Here is a 22,407-nt window from a genome sequence, read left to right as displayed (position 1 = left end):
AAATATTAAAATAAAAATATATAAAATACTCTAATAACTAAATATAATATAGATTTAATTTTATAATAGAAATTATATTTAAAAAACTTTACTTTACTATTACCTAATAATCTATAAAAATAATAGTAAGTTAATATAATACTTTAATTAAATACTATAACTTTTTAACTATTTATATTAAATATATAATTTCTAATTTTATTAGCTAATATTTTAATTTAACTTAATTTAGTAATTCAAAAAAAATATAATAAGTTCTAGCGATTTTTACTTAATAATAATTATTTTTTTATAAGGATTAAGGTCCTTAATATAATAGATAAAAATATTAAAATTAACTTCTAATAATATATTAATATTAATAGATAAAATTCTATAAAGATTAAAATATATAAGGTTTTCTAAATATATAAATAGCTTTTATAGAATTTTAAATAAATTAAATTTTAATTTTATTAATTTAAATATCTAAGTTTTTATTACTTCTCTTTTCTTAATATTAACTTATATATATATCTTTTATATAAAACTTAACAAAGTTTTACTTTTTCATTTTAAAAAGGTATCATAAAATTAGTATAAAATAGAATATATTAATAAAAATATTTAATTACTTTTAAATAATAATTTTAATAGTAAAGAATTTTTAGAAATATAATTCTTATATTTATAGCTAGCTTATCTTTATTAGAGGTAAAATTAAAAGTATTTATATACTAACTTAGTAATTATATAGACAAGTATTTAAAAAATAACTTTTTAATTAATAGTAAGATATTGAAATTTAATTATTTTTTAAAAATATTTTAAAAATAATTTTTATATTCTTCTAAGGAATTAGAAAATTTTAATATTATTTGTATAAGTTTTAATATATATATAATAAGTATATAGTATGTAGTTAATTATATATTAAATAGAAGTTAGCGAATTTCTTTATTTTATTAAAGTATATTTAAAAGTTTTTTACTTATAATAAAATAAAATTATAAATTTAAATTAATAATCTTTTTTAGAAAAAAACTAGTAAAAGAAACTAGTATAATTTATTATTAAAATATATTTATATTTAGAAATTGTTATAAGAATATTTAATTATATAAATATAAGATAAGTATTAAAGATTATAATTTAATTTAAAGCTTTAATATTAATTATTACTTAGCCTTTATAGCTATTTAATATATTTTTTTATATAATAAAATATAAAAATAAGAATAAAATATAAATCTTTATTTATTTTAAATGATTCTATTTATAAAATTTATTAAAAATAAAATTAACAACCTTTTAGTTATTTTTTTAAGCTTAATCTAGTTTATAAATATTTTATTAATTATTAATAAAAGGAACTTTTATTTATTATTTTTTAAAAATTCTAGCTTATTATCCCTTATTTTTAAATAAAGATCTATAAATTTTAATAATACTTTATATCTATAATATAATATTATATTTACTATAAACTATAATATTAAACTTTAAATAAGTTTTTAAATTTAGCTTTTTAAAATTTTTTTAAATAATATAGAATTAATTTTAATATTATTAAAATATAATAGCGAGGTAGTTTAAACTATAGGATTTAATATAATAATAAGTATTTTAATTATATGTAATATTAATACTATAGCTAAAGTTTTTTTTAATATTATTCTTTTCTAAGAATTGTATTTTCTTTTAAATATAAATAATTTATTATAATAGTAAATATACTATCTATTTCTATATTATTAATAAAACTAAGTTTTATATTTTTAGAAATTATATTTATTAATAATATAGAATTTTAAATAAGAATATTTATAGCTAAAGTATTTATTAGATATATAAATAATATAATAATAATATTTATAAGTTTAAATAGTATATCTTATTTTTTAAATTAAGATCTTTATTAAGATTAAATATTAATATTAGCTTTCAACTATAAAAAAGAATAATTATTTTATTTTTAAAAAGATTATATATTATAAATATAGTCTTTATTTAATAACTTCTAACTTAATTTTTATATTAAGATTGTAGGTTAAAATAGCAGTTTTATTAGATAAATTAAAAATTTAGCCTTTTAGAAAAAGAATATTTAAACTTAGTAATATATTTATATTAAAATTATTAATAATATATATTTTTCTTTTAAAATAAGCTATTAGCTTATTAGTTATTAGAAAATAGAAATTAAATTCTATTTATTAACTAGTATTATAAAGTTAATCTCCTATTCCTTTAACTTTTATAAGTATAGGCATAATCTTAATTTCTAAAATAAAAGAACAAATTTTAAAGAACTTCTTATTAATAAGTAATATTATATATTTATTATTAATATATATAGTAATTTATGAGTTTTATATATTATAAATTAATATAATAACTATAGTATAAATATAACTTTTAAAGCTATATCCAAGAGTATAGCTACTTATAAATGTTAATAATAAAATAATTAAAAATAAAAAAGTATTAATTTTAATAGTAAGTAGATTTTTTATTAAAATTTTTTTTAAAATTTTTAAAAATCCTAAAGTAGCGAAATAGCTTAGTATTTTTAATTTTTTTATTTTAATAAAATTATAAAACTATCTATTATAGTAATAGACTATAAATTTAATAATTCTTTAATAATAATATTTAATAAAATTATTTTATCTAGTTTATTTATTTAAAAATTCTTAAAAAACTTAGATTTAAAAATTTTAGAAAAATTAAAAAAGATAAAATCTTAGTTAGATTTCTTTAAGCTTTTATATAAAATAGAAAATAATTTCTCTTAAATAATAATAAAAGGAGGTACTTCCTCCTTTATTTAATAGTTTTTAAAATAAGTAAAAAAAGATTTATTTTAATAAAAATAAAATTTAAAATATTTATATAATTTATTATTAAATAAGAATTTAGTATTATACTTCTAATATAACTTTATTAAAGTATTACTAGGTTTTCTAAGCTATAAAAATTTAATGTTTTTTATATTATTAATAATTATAGAAAAATAATTTAAAATTTTATTTTCTTTAGAAAATAAAATATCTAGATTATTAATAAGATTTTTATTTTTATAAAATATACTATAATAATAGTTTAAGTTATAAATATTATTATTATTTTACTTTTTATTAATATAAAATAAATACTTTATTTATCTTTTATTAATATTATATCTTTTTTTATTAAATTTACTTTAATTTTTTAATATAAATATAGCTTAATCTTAATATAATATAAATTAATAGCTATTTTTTAGCTTACTTTTTTCTTATTTAATAAATTTATTAAAATTATTATAAAATATATAAAAATAGATTTATAATCTTTTATAATTTATTTATTATTAAATATTAATTATTTAAATAAATTAAAGTAAAATTTTAATATATTAAATTATTTATTTTTATTTTATTTATTATAAGAATTTAATTTAAAAAATAATTTATAGAAATTAAACTTATTAGCTTTTATTAATTAAATTTATTAAAATAATTATAAATTATAAATAGAAATATTAATTATTATAATAATAAAAGTTATAGCTATATATCTATATAATTATATATTATTATAATTTAAATATATTTTAAAGTTATTATTCTAGAATTTCTACTATTAAAGATAATTTATTAAATATAATTTTTATAATTTTTATAATTTTAAATATTAGTAATTATATATTTTATTAATTTTAAATAAATAAATATAATATTAAAAAGATTATAAAATTAGTTTTTTAGTTTAAAGTATTAAAATTTTATAAAAGTTTATAAACTAGTATAAATTATATTTAATAATTTTTTAATATACTATTTTTTAACTTTTTTTAAAAATATTAATTTAAGTTTTAAGTAATTATTATTATATTATTACTTATAGCTTTAACTTTTATCCTTAAAGTAAAAAAAAAGATATTATAATATATAATTCTCTTATCTAATAACTTTATAAGAGAAATATTATCTATAAGCTTAAATAAACTAATATTATAAATATAAAATTCATTAGATTTTTAAAAACTTAGAAAAAAAGTAAGATATTTAGGAGGTATAGGTTAAAATAATACTAAAAGCTATTAAAATTAATTATTTATAAAAACTATTAAGTTTAAAGGTTTTTAATCTTTTATAATAAAAGGTATAATTATAGAAAAAATCTATATTATAATTATTTTTAAAGCTTATTATTTAGGAATTAAAGGCTAATATAAAGAGGAGGTAGAAGCCTCTTTTTTTATATTTTAAATATTAGTTCCTTTGAAATTTTTCTAAATTTAATTAACTTTAAAGGCAAAGTTCTTATTAGCTAAAATAGAAGCTTATTATTTAAAATTTAATAGTAATTTAAATAAAATTTAGGGTAAAAATTTAATATTAAACTTAAATATCTTAATAATAAGATTAAAATTAAATTTATTTATATTTTAAACTTCTAGATAAAAAAGTTAAAAAAGGAGTTCTTATTTAAAATTTATAAAAATAAGGTAGTTTAAAGCTTTATTTTTTAATAATTTATATAATTAAATCTTTAATATTATTATTTTTTTTTCTAAAAGAAAATTTTAAAGATATAAAATTTTAAAAATTAAAAGTTAAAAAAATAATATATTTAACATTTAAAAATATTAATATTTTAATCTTCTTTTTAGATTAAAGAAGTTAAAAAAATAATATATTTAACATTTAAAAATATTAATATTTTAATCTTCTTTTTAGATTAAAGAAGTTAAAATCCTAATATATTTATGGTTATAAAAGAAAGGTATAATAAAACACTAATAGCTAAAAAAGGTAAAGTTAAAGAAAATAATAGATTTTAAAAGTAAAAAATAAAAATAAAAATTAAATATATATATAGTATAGGGCGTTTTTATTATATATTATAGTTACATAAAATAACTTTTAACTATTATTTTATTAATTTATCTTAATTTTAAAAAAAGTAGGTATATTACTTTAAAATTAAGAAGTTTTAAAATCTTAAAATTTAAAAACTTAAAAAAAAGTAACTAAGTAGAAAAGAATAAATTATAATACGTTTTTCCTCTTTAGGGAGGAACTATAGTAAAAGTTTAAAAAAAAGTACTAAAGTATAATTAAATTTTTCTAAATTATAGTAAGATTATAATAAAATAAGTTAAAGCTAAAATATTATTTCTTAAGCTTAAAAAACATAGATATATATTAGTCTTACTCTTTAAATATATAGAAGCTATAATAAAGATATATATAGGTATTATAATAGTATAATATTCTAGTATAGAAGCTAAGAAGCTTCTCTAGTTTAATAATAAAAAAATAAGTTTCTTAGTTAAGGCTTTAATAGCTAATATATTATTTAAAAAATAAGATATAAATATAATAATAGCTCTTAAAATTATATAATAATATTGCTATTAAATTATAAATATTTATTTATAATATATAATAATTATTTATTAATCTAGAAAATATATACTTTAAAGTATAATACATTAAGATGGCGCTAGCCTAATAGGGCTAGCTCTTAGCCTAGCTAATAGGCGAGCTAAAAGGCAGATAGCTAATATATATATATATATATAGTAAAATACTCTAATATTATAGGAATAAATAGTAATAATATATATTTAATATTACTATCTATAGAATAAAAATACTAAAAAAATAAAAGTTTATTATAGAATTTAATTATATAGAAGTATAATTATATTATAGAAATATAGGTATTAATAAAATATATATTAATAAATATATATTTTAAAAATTAATTAAAATTTAAAATAGAAAAAAATTAATTAAATATAGCTAAAAATAAAGTATAAGAAGTTAAAATATAATTAAAAAATATTACTATATAAAGGTTTTTAATAAAATATAAATTTATATTTTAATAGTAAAATATAAAACAAATAGCTTTAAAAGTTAGACTTTTTTTATAATAATAAAGTATTAGCCTTAAAAGCTAATCTTAAGGATAATAACTTATATATAATATTTTAAAACTTAAATAATAAAAAAGTTCTAAATATATACTTTAAAACCTTTAAAGGGATTTTATATTTAAAATATATTTATAATAATAATAATAAAATATTCTTAATAATAAGTATAGATTATACTATAGTAATTAATATAAATAAAGTACTATTTAATATATTTTATTATAAAGATCTAGAAAAGATTTATTTTATTATATATAATAGGCTATAGAAAAACCTAAATAATATAGATTAAAAAGGCTTATAGTATAATATAGTTTAAAATAAATATAATAAGGTTTAAGAAAAGGTTTAGTAAAATAGAATTTAAAGCTATAAATAAAATAATAGTTAAAGAATATAGTAAGGGTATAAAATATTATTAATAGAAAAGGATAACTGTGAATAATAGTATCTATTATATAATAATAAGTATATATAATAGTAAAAAGTAAAAATTAACTCTAATAATAGAAAATATCTTAATAGAAAAGTTCTAAAAAGTACTTTTATTATATAAAATATTTAAACTTTTAAAGTCCTAGCTTATATAATCAGGATTTTTATATAAAAATAATATAAAAAGAAAAGACTTAAATAATACAGTTATATTAGTAGTAAAATATATATAATATATATATATATAGTAAAGTAGTATAAGTTAGTACTAAAATCCTTATTTATAAGAAAATATTTTCTAGATATAGCTATATAATTATTTATAGTTAGTTAAAGCTAAATAGTTTCTATTAAAGTTAAATATATTAAACTACTTAAAAATATTATAAAAATAGCTTTTTTAATTTAAATAAATAATATAATTTAAGTAATTATAAATTAAACTTATATTTAAGTAATAATCAATAAAGCCTAAGTCTTTTATATTAAACTTTTTACTTAGTTAAGTTTTTAGCTATAAAATAATTTTTATATTTAAGTTAATAATAATAAAATTATTTATATATATAATAATAATAATATTTAGCTCTAGGTATAAGAAATAAAGTATAATATTTAATAAATAGATAATATTTTAACTCTATAAAGAAGTTAAATAAATAAGAATATTAAATTTATAATAATTACTTTAAATTATATAAAGCCTTATAAAGCTTATAAGCTCTTTCTATTTTATTTTTAAAGCTTTTAAGCTATTTAATATAAATATTTTTAATAATATTACTTTAAAAAAAGTAATTTTAATATTTATTTATTTAAGTTTAAAATTATAAGCTATAGTAATAATAAAAAGTATTTTATAGCTTATTAATTTAATAATTATAGTGAAAGTATTATAGAAATTAATATTTTTATATTATTAAAAGCTTTTTATAATTTAATAAACTTTATATTAAATAACTTTATTAGTAAACTTTCTTTTAAAAGTTTAAACCTAGTAACTACTTAATATATTAACCCTTTTTAGAAGGTTAATTAAGTCTAAAGTATTATTCTTTATAAAAGAATTAGGCTCCTTTTTTATAGTAAATATTAGCTATAGCTTTATTATATATTTTAAGATTTTTTAATTTTAAGTAATTAAATACTATAAAGTATATTATTACTTAAATAAAAAAATATTTATATAAAAGCTTAGCCTCTTTATAAGTAATTATAGGAAATATAGCGCTAGTAAGTAAATTTAATAATTTAGAAGGCTTATATAAATAAAAGTAATAATTAAGTTAAATATCTTTTATTAAAATAATAAAAAAAATATTTTAATATAATCTAATTCTATAAATATATAATCTAATTTTATAAATATAAATAAGTTAAAAGTTAAATACTTTAATTTTAAAGTATTTATATTTAAAGTTAAATAATATAAAATTAATTAATTAAACTTAATTATTAATATATTATTTTTAATAAATAAAAAGGAAAAATCCCTTTAATTAATATTATTATAATAAGTAAAATTAATATATTTAGTATTAAAGTCCTTTAAATAATATTACTTTAATACTAGTAATCTTATAGAAAATCCCTTTATTTATAGTAGAAATATAAAAGAAAAAAGGATTTCCTTCTTATTTTTAACTAGTTTTTTCTTATTAAGAAGTTATTTTATATAATAGTAGCGCTAAATAAGACTATTAAGTATTACTATATAATAGAAATTATTGTTTTTATAAGGAAATATAGTGCGTAGAGACCTTAATAAGCAATATATATAATATAATTAGTTAATAATAAATTAATTCTTAAACTATCTAAGGATTATAATAAAAGTAAAGCTTTATACTAAGCTAAGTAAAGCTAAGCTAAGCCTAATTAAAATATTTTTATTTTATTTTTATATGATCTATAATAATATACTACTAAAAATAATAAAAAATAATATTTTTATTATAAATATAGCCTTATCTTTATTTATTTATATCCTAGCTTTTAAAAAAAACTATTTTGGCTTAATTTCGTTAAGATTTAATTAAGTTTTAACTAAGATTTAATCTTATTATATTGGGAAAAAAAGCCTATTTTATAGTATAAAGGTGTAGAATATATAGTATAGTAGTAAGGCTAGCGTAGGAAAAGTAGGAGGGTACGCGTAGTAGTTTATCTAGTTAATAGTAATATAAGTATAATAAAGAAAATGTAATACACTTAAATATATGCTCTTAAAAAAACTAGTTTTTAAAAAAATAATAATCAATTAATTTTCCGCTATTTATATTAAATTTATTTATATTTTATAAACTAATTAGATTATATATTAAAAAAGTTATATTATAATATATCCCCTACTAGCTAGTACTTATTTTATAAATATAAAGTAAAAATAAATAAGTAAGTAAATAAGTAAGTAAATAAGTATATAAATAACTAAATAACTAAATAAGTAACTAAGTAAATAAATAACTAAATAACTAAATAATTAAGTAACTAACTAATTAAATATATAATTTATATTTTTTTTAATTTATTATAAATTCTCTTAATATTTTTTATTATTAGCTTTTTTTACTAAATAATCCTACTAGTCTATAGCTCTATATATATCGCGATATATACTCTTTTTCTATATTAAATATATATCCTTAAATAAATAAATCTATATCTTTTTAAAGAAAACAACTAGCTATATATAGTAGTTACTAATAAAAAGGCTAACTTAAAGTTATTTATTCTAATTACTTCTAATAATATATAAAAGGAAACTATAATAAAAGGGCTTATTACTATAATATATAACTATTTTCTATTATTTTAAAAAAAGTATTATAATAAGAAAATTAATAATTTTTATTTTATAAAAATTATTATATAATAATATTTTATATATAAAAAAGAGGGGAAAATATTAGAAACACTATTAAAAAGATAAGCAATATATAAAAAGCTATAAAATCCTATTAAACTTGCGCTATTATTAAGCTAGATTTTTTATTATTAAAAATACTTAAAACTCTTTTATTTTTATTATTAAAATATAACTTTTTTAATAGAAATACTTTTTATATTTTTCTAATAGTATATATACTTTCTTTACTATAATAAAAGCTTTTTTTTAAGTTTTTTTAATTAGCTTTTTATAACTATTATTATTATATAAGAATAAAAGCTTAAGCTCTTTAAATATAGCTAGAGAGTTCTAATAACGCTTTCTTAGTAATATATTAAATATAGTTAAATAGCTATTTAGTCCTATTATATATAAGAAATAGAATAAAATTAATATATAATTAAAAAAGCTTAATAAAGTATAATAAAAGGATATTAAATCTTTATAAGCTTTTACTAGGTTTTTATATATTCTAGATTTAGCTATCTCTAGTATATTACTATTATTTTAAATAGCTATAAACTATAAAAATATAATAATTTACTCCTTTTTACTATACTAGTAGTATTATATAGTAAATAAAATAAAGAGATATATATATTTCTAGCTTTATAGATAACTTTAGTCTATTTAGTTTTATAGTTATTTACCTTTTTATTAAATATTATTTAGTTTTTAATATAATAAATAAAGTTATTAATAATTATATTATTTTATAAAGTTATATATATAACTATTTTAAGCTATTAATCTTTAATATAATTATATTACCCTAAGAATATTTCTATATAAATGCCTTTATCTTGTTATATTAAGTTAATACTTCTTTAGATTTAAAATACACTATAGCTTTTAAGAAAACTAGGAATATTTAAATCTAAGTAATAAAAGGTAATACTTATATTAAGTTTTAAAAACTTAGTATAGTATAAATAAATAATAAAATAATAATTTAAATCTAATTAAAAAATAATATAATAATAATAGTACTTTAAGTCTATTTATATTAAAGTTTAAGAAATTATATAAATATAATATTTAAGCTATTTTATATTTAAATAGTTATTAATTTTATATAAGTACTAGTTATATATATATACTTCTTTAAAAACTAGCTAATAGATTAAATTTTTTATAAACTAACTAAATAATAGTAATATAAGTGATTTATCTTATTTTTATTATATTTTTAAAAAAGAAAAATTATACTTTTTATATTTATATAAAAAGAGGCAAAGAGCTTCTCTAGCTTTTATAAATATAGGCAATAAATAGCTAGCTTATTATTATAGTAAGTAGGCTTTATATTTTAATAGAACTATATATATATAATATTATTAAATTTTAGCTTTTTTAATAAATTCTTATCTTAATATATTTAAATAAAATATAAATAAATATCTTTTTTAATTAAATTCTTAATTTAAAAACTGTAATAAGCTTTAGCTTTTTAACCATAAAAATAATATAAATAATTTAGTTTAATTTTATTATTTATTTTAAGTATATTTTTAATTAGTAATATAATTTCTTATAAGTTTAATAAAAATTTAATATTTTTTATTTTCTATCTTAATTTAATTAATATAAACTAGTAATAAGCGTAAATACTATAGCTTTTACTTATAATTTTAATTATTTTATTTTTAATATTTAATAGCTTAGTAAGTTTTTAATAAATAGTAATAACCTTTTTTTTTATCTTTTTATATATTTTTTTTATTTTTTTCTATTATATTCCTATTTTATTTATTACTTATAAGCTATTACTTATTCTAGTTTTTAAAGCTAATAACTATTTATATTTATTTTAAGTTATTTATAAATTATATATATATAATAAAAATTAAAAAAGCTTATGTAAGCTAGCTTGTCTACCTCTTTACTATATTTTTATTATAATAAATAAAGCTTTAAAGTCCCTTTATTAAATAGGCTATTATTATTTATACTCTCTTACTCCTTAATAGCGGATTAATTATATATACTAAGTATTTATTTATATTATATATATAATATTAATTTAAGTAAGCTTTCTATTACTAAGCTAAAAGACTTTAATTTAAAAGTTAAAATTTTTTAACTTAATGTCCCCTAGTATAATATTTATTAAAATAGAAATTTCTTTCCTAGGGTAGGTAAGCTATTAATAAATAATATAGTTTACTAATATTAAAATATAGCTTATATTAAGTATAAGCTTTACTAATTTCTATAAAAAATTAATAAAAATATATAAAGTTAAAATATTTTTTTAAATTATTAAAATCTAATTTAATTTAAGCTTTTTTATAATAATATCCTATGCGATTCTAATTTAATTCTATATAAATTTTTATTTTTTTATTATTAATTTAACTGCTTTCTAATTTTATAAAATATACTTAATTATAAACTAGTATTTAAATATATCTTATATATTATTACAGAATAATATAATTAAGTTCTTTATATTAATATATTATTAATATAATATAAGATTTATTTCCCCCTATAAAATATAATAAATTTATTTCTTAATTTAACCTAGATATATATACTTTTAACTACTAGTAGCTAGGAAAACTTTTAAACCCTATCTAAGGCTAAAAAGTATCTTAGTATATAGGTTAGACTATACTTAAAGTATAGACTAAAAAGTAATTTTATTTATATATAATATTGCTTAGTAATATAGTAATAACTATTATAATAATTAGAATAATAATAATAATTATAATAATTATTAATAGTTACTACTACTATTATTATTAATACTAGTAAACTTTTATATATTATTTTTCCCTTTTTCGCTTTAAATTCTAAGTAAACTAATTATTATTTAAATCTAAATATATATATATTATTTTTCCTTCTTTATTAAACTTTTCTATTATACTTTAACTTTCTATCTAATTGTCTTATACGTTTTTTTAATACTTTATTAAATATACTTTTCTTAGTAAAATTAATATTATTTAATTACTTAAATTTCTATCTTTTATTATTCTACCTATATCTTTAAGTTTTTATTTCCTTCTTTTCTTTTAAATAAAAAAGAAATATTATTTATATATTTTTTTATACTTATTTTTATAAAACTTAAATAAATATATAATTAGGTTATTAAGTTTACTATTATTATATTTTATAATAATTATAAAAATTAATATAATATAATTATATACTATTAGAAAAACATTAATTCTATAAATAGTATATTTAAAACTAAAAGTATTTACTAGCTCTATAGCTATATATTATATAAAAATTTTAAATATTTCTAAGTATTTTATTAATTTTTTTAATATTTAGTTTCTAATAACGTTTTTATAGCTATATCTTATTACTACTTTGCTACTTCTAACTATAAATATTAATAAATTATTTAATAAAGTAGTATTAATATATATAATAATAATAATAGAAATATAGTTTTAGAAAATTGCTTTTAAATCTCTTAATAAATATTTTTTTTTAAATATTAAAATCCCTATTTAAGTAGTTATTTAAGATCTAGGTTTTAAAAAAATTAAAAAAAAGGGAATAAATTATTAATACCCTATAATACCCTTACTTCTTTAATATAGCTAATTATAATTACTTATCTAGTACTATATTATATTAATATATAAAATTAATACTAACCTTTTTTAAAAAAAATTCTATATTATAATTATATAGCTTAAAGCTAATATAGTTATAAATACTATATTTACCCTAGCTTTATAAAAAAAAAGTTTTAATATAATTAGTAAAGTACTTAATTAAATAAAATAACCTTTAAAATTATAAGCTATTAATATATATATTAGTTTATAAAATATTATTTTAGCTTATGTTTTTAAAGCTAAATATTTCCCTTATTAATATAATATTAGTTAGTAATTAGTTTTATAGCTCTATCTATATTTTTAACTACTTTACTAATATTTACTTTTTCTAGTAATTTATTTAGTTAGCGAGTTTTATTAAGTTTATCTTTTTTAGTACTATTTATTTTATTAATATTTACTTTTTTTAGTAGCTTATTTAATTAATAGGTTTTATTAAGCCTATCCCCTTTAATATTATAGTTAATTCTAATATTAATATATAATATATTTAGCGCTAAGTTAGCGTCGTCGCTTTTAATAACTATATATATATTTTTAAAAAATAACTTTTTAATATTAAAAAAAATTTAATATTCTTGAAAAGTACTCTATTTATTAATAAAAATAATAGCTTTTTTAACTTTAATAATAATATAAATATTTTATAAAATTAAAAAAAATTACTAGTAAATATATTAATATTTAAAATATTTAAGTTAGAGTTTAGCTAATAAAGTAAAAAGAAATAACTATTATATATAAAAATAAAATTATTAATATAATTTATATTAGTTTTATTAGTTAATATTTATAATTTATATTAATTTTATTATTTATATTTTAGCTTTTTATATAATATTTATTAATATATTTATAATTTTTTCTTATAATTTATAGTTTAATTTTTTTATTTATATTAATTAATTATATAATTATTAAAATTTTTTTATTAAAAACTATTTTTGAAAAATAGTTTATATATTAATATTATATATATATTATAATTATTTATATAATTATTATCTAGAATTTAGCTTTTTAAATATAAATTCATTTTTTAATATTGGCTTTACTTTACTTATTAAGTTTAAACTTATGATTATAAAGTTATAAATAATATAAATAATATTTTTAGCTTATTTTAAATTAAATTTAATATTATTAATAATAAAAGTATTAAAATAATTTTTTAATAGTAGGTTTATTATAACAATTATATAATTAGTAATATAGTTTTTTATTTATAAAATATAGTATTAATATTTTATTTATATTATAAGTTTAACCTATTATAAATACTATATTTATGAAAACTAAGCTTTTTATCCCTACTTTTACTATAACTAGATATTCTTTTATTAAAACTATTTACTTTAATATTTTTAAGGTTATAAATAAAAAAATATAAATATTAATACTATTAATCTTATTTTTATTATAAAAATAAATAGTATTACTATTTCCTAAAATCTTATACTAGACTTTGTTTTAGAACTTATAAAATATAGTTTTTAGTTTTCTAAATAATAAAATTTTTTTTATAATAAATATAATTATATTATTTTTAAAATACTTTATTTATTTTATATTATATTATTATTTCCCTATTTTATAATTTAAATAGAAAATATAGTATTATAGCTATATTTAATAAGTTTAAGAATTAAAATATTTATAATTAAATAAATTTTTTTAATAAAAAAATAATATTATTTTTTATAAAAAATACTCTAGTAATTAAAAGCAATTATTACTTTCTATAAGTATATTACTAATAAACTTAAATAATATTCTATAGTGTTCTAAAATATTACTTTTTTTATTAATATTATAAACTAATTTTAAAAGGATATAAAAAAGTAGAGAATTATAGTAGCTATATAATATTTATAAAATAATAATAAATATATTAGAAATTATTATTTTTAGGAAAATAAAGTTACTATAAATATTATTTTATAATACTTAATAGTAATTAGCTATAATAGTTTTTTTAAACTAATATTTTTTAAAAACTATAAATATAATAAAAAACTTTTATATATAAGTTATATATATTAATATATTAAAAGTATATTTAGCTTTATCTAAGAAAATATTTAATATAAACTATAATAAAATATTACTTTTTTATATAAATTAATAATTTAATAAGTATAATCCGCTTATATATTAATATAATTAAAATTTTAAAGAATATTGTATTAGTAGTAGTTTTCTAATTATATTTTTATTTATCTTTATTTATAATGTTTTTAAAAATTACTTTAATATTATTATTAACTTAAACTTTATATATTTAAAAATATATAATAAAAACTTTGTTTTTAGCTAATTTTTAAAAGTAAATATTATAGTAGAGCTTTATAACTAGTTAATAAAAAATTATTTAAATTTTAAATTTTTTTTTTATAGTTTTACTTATATAATATAAACTAATAACAATAGCTTATAAATAGTAATATATAATAATAAAAATTATTAATAATAGCTATAAATATATTAATTAAAATTTAGCTTAGTAATATTATAGTTTTAAAATAATTATTATTAGCTATTATTAATATACTTTTAGATTAAAGTTTATTAAATTTTCTAGAATATAAGTTAAATAATATTTAGTTAAAAACTTTATATTTTTTATAAATAAATAATAGTAAATAAGTTTACTTGCTATAGTATATATAAATTATAGTTAATAATTAATAAAAATATTATAATATTAATTTTAATATAAATTAGAATTAGTAAGATATATTTTATTTAAGCTAAATTAAAAATTAATATTATAATAAATATTATTAGTTTCCTATAATTATTTATTATTATTATATTTTCTTAAAACTAAAAATTATATATAGAATTTTTATACTAAATTAAAAAATATATAAATTTCTTAAGTAATTACTTTTAAAAAATAATATAATATTATTATAAATAGTAATACTCTATTAAAGTATACTTTTTATATAAACTTAAAATAAATAAGTTTAAAAAACTTATAAATATAGTAAAATAATATAAATTCTAAAACTAAAAAATTATTTATATATATTTACTATTTTAGGTTAAAAAATTAATTAATAAAATAATTAAAAAAAACTTTATATATATTAATATTCCTAATTTTATATATAAGCTAAAGCTTTATACCTTAGTACTTTAATTTTAAATATATACTTATTAAAAAAGTTTATATTATAAAAAACTATTATAATATAAAAATATTTACTAGAAAAATTTTCTAGCTATAATATTTAATTTTATATATTTAGAAATAGAAATAATAAATATTATATATACTACTATATAAAAACTAAAAATATTTAAATTATATTATATTTTCTATAATTATTATTTATTTAATAAGTATATATTAACTTTTAATATATGATATTTACTAATTTAATATTATATATTAATAAATATATTATTAAAACTAAGCTAAAAAGTCTTTTCTAGTATTAATCTTTAAATCTTTTATAAAAGTACTTTATTAAGTAGCAAATAAAATCTATAAAAATTATAATACTTTTTTTTAATTATTATATATTTTAATATAATTATAAATACTTTTATTTTAATACTAATATTCCTAACAAATATATTATATAAGTTAAGTTATTGTATTTATTTAAAGAAAAATATAATATTAATATTAATATTAATTTTTTTTATTAATATAATATTATATAATACTTTAAATACTTTTAAAACTTTATTTTCAACTATTTAATATACTTTTAATACTTTACTAACTTTAACTTTAAATATTAAAGTTTAAAAACTATAATAAGAAATATAAATAAAAAAAGTATTATTAAATATTCAATAATATATAATAATTTTAATTTTTTAAAAATAGTAATCCTAGTATTTTATATTTTACTTTACTATTATTAACTATAGTTTACTTAAACCTATTTTAATTAAGTTACCGCGCTAGCGCCTTATTAATAAAAAAGTTTTTTTTATATTAAACTTTTATAAAAATTTATTTAATAATTAGAAAATAAATTAAAAATAGTTAAAAAAAAATTAATAATTATTTTTATTAAAAATAATATTTATAGTTTATTCTAGAGAAGTTTACAAAGCTAATAAACTGAAATATATAGTAGTAATATATTTATATATATAATATTTATATAACTTATTTAGAAACTATAAAGTAATTAGCTAATAAAACCTAAATAAATATTATTAAAATTATTTAAAAATAATTAAAAGCTATATAATAAGCTTTTAAACTAAGTATTATAATTATAGTAGTTTTATAATTAAAAAGTAATTAATATAACTATTTTTATATTATAATATAAAAATTTAATTTTTTATATATATAGGGGTAATTTAGGGTTTAATTCTTTATCATTAGTTTTAAAGGTATTAGTAAGTTATTTGTTTTAAAACTACTTATTATATAACTTATTAAATATTAAATAATATCTTTTAAAATAGTACTAACTAAAATCGCTATAAATATTATTAATTAAAAAATAGTTTATTTTATTTTAAAAATAACTTATATTAATAGTTTATAATTATTAAGTATAGTAATAAGTATTTTTAATATAAAAAAATAATAATATATTTTTATAAAATCTAAATATTAATTATAAATAAAATTTCTATAATAAATATAGAACTTTTTATAATAATTTTATAAGTTTTAGTTATTTTTATAATAATATATTACTATTTAATAGGGTATATATAATAGCTTTTAATAATCTAATACAACTACCCCCTATTTATAGTTTATAGATATTTTAAATTAATAGTATAAAAAGTATTTTATTTAATTTTTTTAACTATATTAAAATAATATAAAAATAATAATAAATTTGCATAACTTTATAAAGCTTTTTAAATAAAATAACTTTAAAATAAATATATTACTAGCGTAATTATAATAAGTCTAATTAAAAAGTATTACTTTTTAATAAATAATTTTAATATTATTATATATAAAAGTAAAAAAATTAAATTAATTAATTTTAGAAAAGTATTATAATTTTAATAATATTAAATTTATAATAATTAATAAAAAATAAAAATAAAATCTTTATTATTATTAAAAGTATAAAAACTTTAAGTATAAAATAAACTTCCTTAATATTGTAATATATGTTTTTAAAGTATATATTATATATTTTAATAACTGCTTTTTTGTTAAAAGAATTTCAAATAGTTTATATAAGTTAATTATCAGTATTTCTACTTAGAGTCTACTAGAAATCATTTTTCTAATAGAAAAAAGTATTAAAATAAATTTTTATTTAATATTTTAAGTTAGATTATTTAAAAATATATTAATAATTACTAAAAATATATTTATATTTTAATAATTATTAACTATTTTATAATTAATAAAATATTTTATTTAAGAATTTAATTTTTATTATAAAATATATTTACTTTAATAGTTTATAAAATTTAAAAACTAGTTTTAAATTATATTATAATTAATTTCAATTTATTTATATTTACTTTTAACTATACTTATATAGCAATTAGCTATACTTATTAGTAGGAGAATATTAATATTATTATATTAAATATATAAGCTTTTTATATAAATATAAAAGTAATTATAAAGTATTAATAATTATAAAAATATATAAAACTAATATTATAAATTATTTTATAATTTTAAGATTATTAAAAATATATTTTATTAAATATTAAACTAGCTTCTATATTTAAGACTATTAATTCTAAGTTTATTATTATTTAAGTTAATATTTATAAATATAACTATTTTTATTTATATTTATATAAACTATATAAAATATTTATAAATTAATTTTTTATATGAAAGCTATTAGCTTTCTTTTTTATATTTATATTAATAGTTATATTTATATTATAATTAGCTTAGCCTAAAAATTATATAGTTTTAAAATAATATTATTATAAACTTAAATTTCTAAAAAAAGTTATAAAGTAATAGTAAAATAAATTTATTTTATAAATTAAGTAATAGTATTATTAAAGTCAAAAATACTTAATTATAAAACTAAAATAAATACTTTAGTAAATTTATAAATATTACTTAGTTTTTATATTACTACTACTTTAGTTTTATAAGAAATAAATAATAAATAATTTTTTTTATTTATATTATATTTTTTATAAAGAAAGCTTTAGTAAAATATTTTTAATACTTATAAATATAAAATTACTTTACCTCTATTTTTAGTATTTAAATATAAAATTATAATTTTATATTATAAGTAATATAAAATTTAATTAAATTTCTAAATTTTAATCCTAAAGTAGTTTTTTAGATATTAAATAAAATTACAAGTTATTATTATTAATATATTTATTATTAATATATTTATTATTAATATATTTTTTAACTTTTTTTATAATTTTTTTTATTATATATATTTTCTATTAACTTCTCTAACTTAATAATTAATTTATATAACTTATAATAATACTATTAACGCCTAATTTAAACAACTTTTATAAAAAATCTATAACTAATTATAACTTTAATTTTAGAATTAAATTTTAAGTTTAAAGTTTTATTATAAAGAATTTTTTTATATTTATAATATAAATATTCTTAACTTTTATAATAGTTTTTTTTATAACTTATTAAAAATACTAATAATATTAGAAACTATATAGCTATATTATATAAACTTTAATATAATTAAATATTTTTATAATATTAAATCTAATTATTATAACTACTACTATTTATATTTTTCTTAAGGAAATTTTTTAATAATATAATAAAAACTACTATATAATAAAGTAATTATATTTTTATATATAATTTTAAATTTTTAAAGTTAAATCCTCAACTAATTATATTAACTATTTTATTTTACTTTATACTTAATATAACTAATTATATATTTAAAAATAAGTATTTTTATACTTTCTTTATATAATATTAGTATTATATAAATCTAGTAATTATAAATAAAAACTAAGTTATAATATTTATTATATATATAGTATTTAATTTAATATTTTTACTAAAAAAATATTATTTAGTTTATATAAGTTAAAATAAAATTATAAATAACTAAATATAATTTAGTATTACTATTAATAATACTATTTATTTTATATTTATATATTAAAAAAGAAGTTATTTAATATTTTATTAGCTAAAGCTATATTAAATTTAATAATATTATTACTAAATTTTTATAAAAAGCTAAATTCTTTAAAAAAAATAGTTCTAAGCTAATAAATAATTAATTTAAATTATATTAGAAATTATTGTAATATTAAAGAAAAATTAATAAAATAAAAACTAATATTTCTAATAGTTAAGCTATAATTAATAAAAAGTAGTAGTAAAAATACTAAAACTAGAAAATAGTATAAAATTAAAAGTATTCCTATAATATTAACTATACCTAGAATAATAAGATTAATATTATATAAAATATAGGTTTCTTATTAAAAATATTTTTTATAACTTAATATATATAAAAATATATAATAACTTAGCTATTCGCTTTTATATTTTAATTATATAAATTATTTAATTAATATAGTTTTATAAAGCTAGTTTTAATCTAAATATATAGTTTAAAATACCTAAGTATATTTATAAGCTTAAATAGGCTAGTATATAATATTAATATAGCTATTATATTTAGTATTTTTTGAAAAATTTCTATTTATAAATAATATTTTTTATTATTACTTTAAAATATTATATATTTTTTATTAACTTTACTTTAATTTATATTTTATTATTTATTTACTAATATTAATATAAGTTTATAGTAATAATATTTATATTTATTATATTACTTTTTAATATATATATTATATTAAATATTATTAAATTAGTACTTAGATTAATATTATATTAGTTCTTATTTATTTCTTTTTTACTAGGCTTACTTATTTCTATTATTTATTTTATTTTAATCTTAGTTATACTATTATAATTTTATAATACTATTAATAGAAATACTAACTTTATTATTTATAGTAATTAGGAACTTTATTGTTTTTATAAAACTTCTTTACTATATTTTTAAATTTAATATTTCTAACTATTCCTAGTATTATTATATACTAAAAAGTAAAATTTCCTTTATTATAATTTTAAGTATAAATTAAAGCTTTTATTTATATTTCTTAATATTTAAATCTTAAATTATTTTTATATAGTATTTTTTAACTATAGCTTTACTACTTATTATATAATAAAAAAATTTAGTTTAAATTACTTAAATAATAGCTTTAATTTTTTTATTATTATATATTAAAATCTTAATAATTAATAAATTATTATTTTTAAATATATATATAATTATTATAAAGAATTATAAAATTTATATTATAATATGTATAAATTAAATCTAATATTATAATTCTTATTAAAAAAATTAAATATATTTTTAAATCATTATTAACTATAATAAATCGAAATTAAATATATAAAATAATTATTAAGTATAAATCATAATAACTTATATAAAATTTAAATATATAACATTTAATAATACTTTAAAAAAGTCTTAATTAAGTTAATACCTCGCTATTAAACTTATATATTTACTTAATTTTTTTAGTATTTTACTTTAAAACTTAAAACTTCTTTATTTAATTATTTTAAAAATATTATATAAATAGCTTTAGTATTTTTAAATTAATTAGCTATATTTTTTAGTAGAAATATAAAGAAAGTTAATAAAATACTTAAAATCCACTTTTTAATATTTTTAACTTATAATATATAGTTTTAGCTAATATTAAAATTTTCTTTTTAAGCTAAATTTAATAAAAAAGTATTAAAGTTTTTAATAGATTTAATTTATATATATTTACTATATTTAAACTAATTTTATATTTCTAATTTAAAATAAATTATATATTTTACTAAATTTAAAAATAATAAGTTTCTATATTTTTATTTTACTTAAAAACTAAAAAAATATAAATAATAAGTATTTTAATAAAAATATAAATAGAACTAATAATTATAATTTTAGTAAAGTTAAATTTATTCTCGAAAATAAACTTTATATATTATATATTAGTTAAAAAAAAATAAAGAAAATATAGAAATTTAAATAAAAGTTTTAGATTTAAAAGTTATATACTTTAGTACTATAATCTCTTTTTTTAGTTAATTATATTTTTATTATATAATATTAAAAATTTTTTATATTAAAAATAAAATAAAATATAGTTTATAAAAAATAAAAATATAAACCCCTAAAATCCTATTAATATTATTAATATTAAAAAAGTATTAAAATATAGTCTAAGCTAAATAATACTTAATTAAAATAAAATTAAAAAATAATATATCCTTATTAAATAATATATAAAAAAAAAATAACTTTGCTATATTTACGCTAGCCTCTATAGTTAATAAAATAATTTAAAGTAATATTTTTTAAATAGTAAATTTATTATAATATTATTAAATAAAATATTTATTAATTAATATAAACTAAGTATAGTATTAAGAATAGGTATAGTATAATAATTTTAATTATTTTCTTAATTAAGTTAATTAGCTTTTTTTTACTAAGATAAAAAATTTATAGCTTAAATAAAATATAATATATTATAAATAATTAATTATATTTTAT

This window comes from Bacidia gigantensis (genome assembly GCF_019456465.1).
Source record: "Bacidia gigantensis strain McMullin 20006 chromosome Unknown contig_74, whole genome shotgun sequence".
Lineage (NCBI taxonomy): Eukaryota > Fungi > Ascomycota > Lecanoromycetes > Lecanorales > Ramalinaceae > Bacidia > Bacidia gigantensis.
The sequence above is the reverse complement of the archived record's forward strand: the minus strand, read 5'-3'. Positions refer to the sequence as shown.